At 36.5% G+C, this 6,571-nt stretch overlaps 1 pseudogene across 1 annotated transcript in view; it reads left to right on the plus strand.

Moving 5' to 3' along the window:
• LOC145293713 (1-deoxyxylulose-5-phosphate synthase YajO-like) overlaps window positions 1–6,110 on the plus strand; it is a 59,961-nt pseudogene extending 53,851 nt beyond the window's left edge. Inside the window, exons 7-8 of the transcript XR_013869753.1 lie at window positions 1,839–1,978; window positions 5,577–6,110. The product of XR_013869753.1 is annotated as a 1-deoxyxylulose-5-phosphate synthase YajO-like (transcript). The remainder of the gene's footprint in view (window positions 1–1,838; window positions 1,979–5,576) is intronic.
• Window positions 6,111–6,571: the final 461 nt, after the last annotated feature.

Raw genomic sequence — 6,571 nt, forward strand, 5'->3', positions numbered from 1 at the left:
TAAATGTGTGTGTTTTTATGTCCGTTACAAACTTTTGTCATCCGCATCAAACTGGTACAAACATGGTATTGTTAGAAACGGCAATCTCTGAGACACATAATATCGAAAAATTTTAAAAAGCATCAATTATTTAATGTAGAAATGTTTTGTTTGAAGAGAGGGGGGTCAGATAAAAATGTTGATTTTTGACGCTGTTTGTAAATCGTGTATGCACGAATGATTGTTTCCTTCTTTTGTTTTAAAAAGATAAATTTGCTGTATCATAACATCTGTGTCGTCGTCCCATTGATAATGCGCTTGCTTACAAACTTACGTTATGCGAGTTTGCGTCTAGCATGCAGCATTAAAAAAAAAAAAAAATTTAACCTATTTTATGACCAGGCAACGCCAGGCGCCCCTCCCCTGCTAGTTTTGGATAAAGTAACATTAATTATTATACAACTCTGATTATTCACAGATGTCTGACGTAAGATCGTAATGTTCATGTCTGAATGCCACTAAGTCTGGGTGATTTCTGGGCTTAGCTCTCAATCTTATAGGCATGGATTCGATGGGTGAGCAGAGCAGCCGTAAAGCTCACTTAAGCTTTGCCTTAATATGTGAGAATCCACTTTTCCGCACTTCCTTTTCTTCATCTATTTTTCACTTCTCACTGCTAACATGACAGGGCCGTTGGGAAAGTCCCTGAAATCACAAATACGCTTTCTAAATTTGTTAACCACAATCCTTCTTTGTTTAATTTATTAAAATTTAACCACAATGAAATTTTTTTTTTTGCAGTAATCACTTATCAAGCTCGTACCATCCCCCCACCCAGAGATGTGTGGTCTCTTTTCCAATTTAAGCAATTTAACCACTTGATATCTTTTAGAAATTCAGTCTCCATGTCAGCGACTGTGATCAGTCTGCTCTGTTTCTGGTTTTGTCTACAATCGTCGCATGATAACAATCTGTTATTGATTACCCTTGTTCTGATATCAGTTACACCATCACCTTTCAAAAATACCGATTGACATGCACCCGTCAGCTTTCAAGAGTGCCGATTGACATGCACCCGTCAGCTTTCAAGAGTGCCGATTGACATGCACCCGTCAGCTTTCAAGAGTGCCGATTGACATGCACCCGTCAGCTTTCAAGAGTGCCGATTGACATGCACCTGTCAGCTTTCAAGAGTACCGATTGACATGCACCCGTCAGCTTTCAAGAGTGCCGATTGACATGCACCCGTCAGCTTTCAAGAGTGCCGATTGACATGCACCCGTCAGCTTTCAAGAGTGCCGATGGACCTGCACCTCTCACTAAAACATTTTATGACTAGACACACATAAACTAATCGGATGTTTAATCATTGAACATTGTAACTCTTATGTCGACTCTCTTTATGCATGTGTATCTAATAAAAGAAAGTCATAGTGTGTATGTGTTTGGCTAAAAGTCAGAAACTACACAAGATACATTTTGAAATCTTTAATTATAGAATCCATTGTTACCATGCTTATGATTAATATAATACTGTAATATTATTTACTTGAGTCACCAGACCAAATTAGTGTATTTGAGAGTCGCCTCACAGAAAATTACTTTGTCATTCTTATTAATATTTGTTTTAAGAACAACCCTGTAACTAGGTCTATCAATCAATCTATGTTTTCCTTTCTATTATATTATATTGAAGAAGGAGCTAGATGCAGAGAAAATGAAAGAGAGAGAAAGAGGTTTCGAATGAAAGACCTTACACAGTTTTTAAAACTCTTATATTTTGTGCTATATGCTCCTGGGCAACATCAAATGGCCTGTTTAATGAATTACTAATTATTTATTTTATTTATATTGATTAGGTAAAACCGTTTCCCAGGTTTCTCTGAGGTGGTTACTGCAGAAAGATGTTGTGACTTCAGTAATTATTGGGGCAAGAAATCTTCATCAAATGAAAGAAAATATCGGTGCTGCAAATGGATGGGAACTCTCCGATGAAGAGGTAAGTTCTGTCTCTTCTGCATCTTTTAATAGTAAACAAAACAAAATATACAATTTCATTAAAAAAAAAAGAATTTTTATCTTTTTACATTTTTATACATGAAGTCTTTTGAAATAATATGTGCCGAAAATTGTGGGAACGCAGGCTTACCTCTTAAACGGCCTCAGTGTGCGCTTTGCCAACACAGCGTCATGATGCTGAAAAGGGTCCAAGATATCGCCTATGGCCTTATATAATAATGCAGTCTCGCAGAATCTCTTGTGCTCTCGCACACATATGCAAGTATGCAAATTTGGAGGATTCTGTCGTTTATAAAAACAGGCCACTGGAGCAGATGGGAGAGATGTGAAAACGAGTCTATGGAAAGTACCGACGGATGACGCTGCTGCAGTGAGCTGAGGTTTTGTGTACTCTTTTTTTTTTCTTTGCAGCAACAAGCTATCTCGGCATACATTTTTTACCATGGACAGATTCGACCTGAAGCTGATACCAGAGTTTGTCGGGTCCCCGGCTGATCCTTCGGTGGTTGAATGACGGAGAAGGCTAAGCGTGTTTGCCGGTTGTGCAAAATTAAGGATCCAGCTATGGTCATCTCATTGCCGTGTTCTAGCAGCTCGGGATGTGGCGACAATGGAGCAGATAAAAAAAGCATTGTACAGAGCATTCGGTGCGGACACTTTTGTTGCCTGGAGGCAATTCTCTGAACGTCGGCTTGAGTCAGGGGAGACTGTGGACGTCTACCTGGCCGACCTGAAGAAGCTTGCTGCTCCTTTTGACGATGCAAGCGACCGAATATTGGCATGCGTCTTTTTATCTGGGCTCCCAGATGACACCAGTCGGCTGTTGCGGGTGTCGTCGAAGCTCAATGAGCTTGGGTTGGAGGAGTTGTTGGCTAGAGCCCGAAACATCCTAAAGGACGATGTGAAGCAGGTCTTGGCAGCGGTTGACGCACTAGAATCGCCTACAGAGAGCCTACAGTGTTACAAATGTGGCGGTCCCAACCACTTCGTCAGAGACTGCAGAAGCAGTGCGAAGCGTACCCCGGACTATGGAGCATGGAAACGAGGACGCTGTCACCGATGCGACAAGCCAGGCCACGTAGATGGGGCCTGCGGCCTTATATAACAATGCAGTCTTGTAGAATCTCGTGTGCTCTCACACACATATGCAAATTTAGAGGACTCTGTCGTTTATAAAAACAGGCCACTAGAACAGATGAGACAACGAGTCTACGGAAAGTACCAACAGATGATGATGCTGCAGTGAGCTGAAGTTTTGTGTACTCTTTTTCTTTCTTTACAACAACAATATATAAAATATATCAACACCTGAAGTAGTTTTATGAAATGGTGTGTTTCTGTATGGTTTTGTTTCGTTTCGTGCTTGGTGACTTCTGTTTCATACCTGCATCAACTGTATCCATTTCCGCCATCTTTGTTTTGGGAGCACTACTGTTAGAGATTACCAAATATTGTGTATCTAAAATTATTGTGAAACTAAGCATATAAAAAATATGCACTTTCTCTATTTTATTTTCTTTTAGTTTTGTTTGATCACACTAATCCACAGCAACACGTAATCAGGTACAGCTAGTATGTATATATATACTAGCAGGCCACCCGGCATCGCCTGGTTGTAAAATACGCTTAAATATGATACTTTGATAAATGCAAATTTCGTATTTATTATTATATTAGATCCAATATATAGTTATGCTTTAAAAATTTAAAAAACAATGACTCCTGTGCCTCCGAGAACCAAAACGTTTAGCTTACAATTTACTTTTTCCTTTGACATCAATGCCTGAGCTATGAAGACATGTTTGTTGCAAGGCTAAATATTTAAAACATTGATTAATAGCTATTATGTTAGGCATACATATTCGTAATGCTGTCGTTTGACCTTAACCTGGCAAATTCCTTTTTTTAAATTTTCACACTTTTGCACCGATTTTCCCTGGCTAAGACCCAAATATAAAGTTTCGCATGGCAATTGTAATGGTGTCACTCATCGGATGTAATGTAGCATTTTATTATCACGAGTGAATGTGGCAGAAATAGTGGTCGTCAGGGTAGTATTATTGAATTTGTATATGGCATTTGTTGCAAACCTATGGTGCTTTGGTCCAAAGGGGAATCTATCTATCTATCTATCTATCTATCTATCTATATATATATATATATATATAAAGAGAGAGAGAGAGAGAGAGAGAGAGAGAATTGCTATGTAGTTTGCTTGAAGCATTGTGTGTGATAGGTATGTAGTAGAGATTTAGAAGGCTATCACAATGCGAGAAATGAATTATAGTCAGTGTTGGTGAAAAAAGACGAGAACAAGTAACGAATTACAAATCAACAAGTACATACATATATGTCTATATATACATATATTTATTCAGTTGTGTTAAATACAAACATCTTACTTGTTATGTCTGCGACAATATCCATAATAATTTCGGAAAAAATTTCCCTTTTCAAATGGTAGACGAGACAGATCGATTCAAAGCATGATCGATTCAATGCTTTAGTTGTATTTTAATTAAAAACTAGAAGGCCTAACTTTTGGAATGAACTTTGTATAGCAGCTGTGCCAAGAGAATTATGGTATATAGCACCGAAACTCATTTATTTTTACACTATTGATGCCGTTTAGGTGCAGTTTATCAATTCGTTTCTATAACATAACAGTCTAGTAATCATGACCTCAACTTCAGCAAGTTGATCCTGGCTGAACTTTTATTTCCAGTAATTCTTAACTAAACAACAGTTATGGTCGGTTGAATGAGTGCTTTATGCCAAATTGATTATTTCACCTCTTTTTAGCATTAAATAGTAATCCCTATTAATCCTTAACTGTGTATCAAACAGCTACCACAAAACTTAGTTCATTGCATCATATAATAACAAAAGTCCAGACAAACTTTTTGTCAGATCAGCTCAATAGTTTCTGAGATCTGCTATTGCGGTAACTAATCTCTATTAATACATATTGATCCTTAACTGCACCAAACAGATACCATAATACTTAACTAGTTTAACTTTAGAAAGAAATATAAGACAGATTAGACATTTTATTGGCTTCGAGTTAATATGCTATTGTGGTGACTAATCTATATGTTGGGGTGGTGCCCTCCAGATACTGACAAGTGACTATTCCTATCGTTACTTCCAGTAACCAGTTTCTGTTATCAGTTGGCACCTGAGAAGGGGTGGGTCATAACTTTACTTTGTCCTTCCAGTTGAGCAGGGTCCCACTCAACTAATATGTTTTTTGTATTTTCTGTTAATATATTTTTCATTTCACTGTTTCCGAACCTTCTCGGTCCTTCAACATTTAAACCACAACACTATATCAATTCCTATTAATTTTTAACTGTGCATCAAACGGATATCACAATATCTAGTCTGCTCCACCTTAGCATACAAAATTTCAGCCAGATTGGCCCGGTAGCTTCCGAGAAAAAGTGGAACAAACAGACAGACAGAACGACTAAGATATATAAATATATAATGTATGTAGATATAGACTGCTGTAAATGAGTTGCATATAATCTGATTTTGTCGGCTTGTTTTATAAAATTTCTCTTTTTCTATTTCAGATGAGCAGGCTGGATGCTGCATCGAAATTTAAACCCATCAAATACCCTTATGGTTTTATTGATGCTTTTAAAAAAATATGAAAACTAGCATCCGTGTCATTTGTAGTTTGAAGCTGGTTATTGTAGACGTTTTGGCTACAGAAATTCAAAGAAATCTTTGCCTGTTTACTCGGAATAACTTTACTCTTTGTTTAACTAAAATAATTGATTTTTATTAAAGCTGTTTTTCATTTTATTAAACATTGTTTGAATCGAAATTATATAAGTACTAGCCTACCCGTGTTCTGGCGTTGCACGGGGAAATTAGAATAAATCAAGGAATTCCATACCTTAACTGTTGAATATTATTAATATTATTAATGTTAATAAGAACATTAATATTTTACAGCGACTGGAAAAATTAATGAATATTATCAATTTATTGTCTTGATTTTGTGGATTGTTTTTTTTTTTTCTAATAATGAACCTGGACTATTTGAACATGGTATTGGTTCATCGGAGATATATTAATAAAGAAGTTTTCATCTTAATTTATCTCATCTTTGTCTTATCCAATTCTTTGAGTAATTCATTCATTTATGATCATAAATCCTTTATAATGAAATTCATCATTGTAAAGAATAAGTTTTGTCATTTTTTTTTTTTTGAATGGAAATCGCTCCAGACAAAGCGTGAAACCACTTGATGTAAGAAGCTAATAAGAAAAAAAGATTTTTATTAGAAAAACAGATGACAAGCTTATAGATAGGAGGCGTTGTCCAATCGTAAAATACACTTAAATAATATTTTAATGCATGCAAATTTCGTATTTATTATTATAGCGCCAAACTAGTATTGATTATTACTAGCACACAGCCGACTCGTTCATATGTAATATATTGGTGTTGGCATTCTGTGGATGTTCAGTGTAAATGGAGATGACCTGATATTATTGTAGCTGTTTTGTTAAAACTGCAAAAGTATTTGTCTAAGCTAGCAGGGACACCTGGCATAGC

Source organism: Euprymna scolopes, chromosome 15 (assembly GCF_053919585.1).
Source record: "Euprymna scolopes isolate OS-2025 chromosome 15, ASM5391958v1, whole genome shotgun sequence".
NCBI lineage: Eukaryota > Metazoa > Mollusca > Cephalopoda > Sepiida > Sepiolidae > Euprymna > Euprymna scolopes.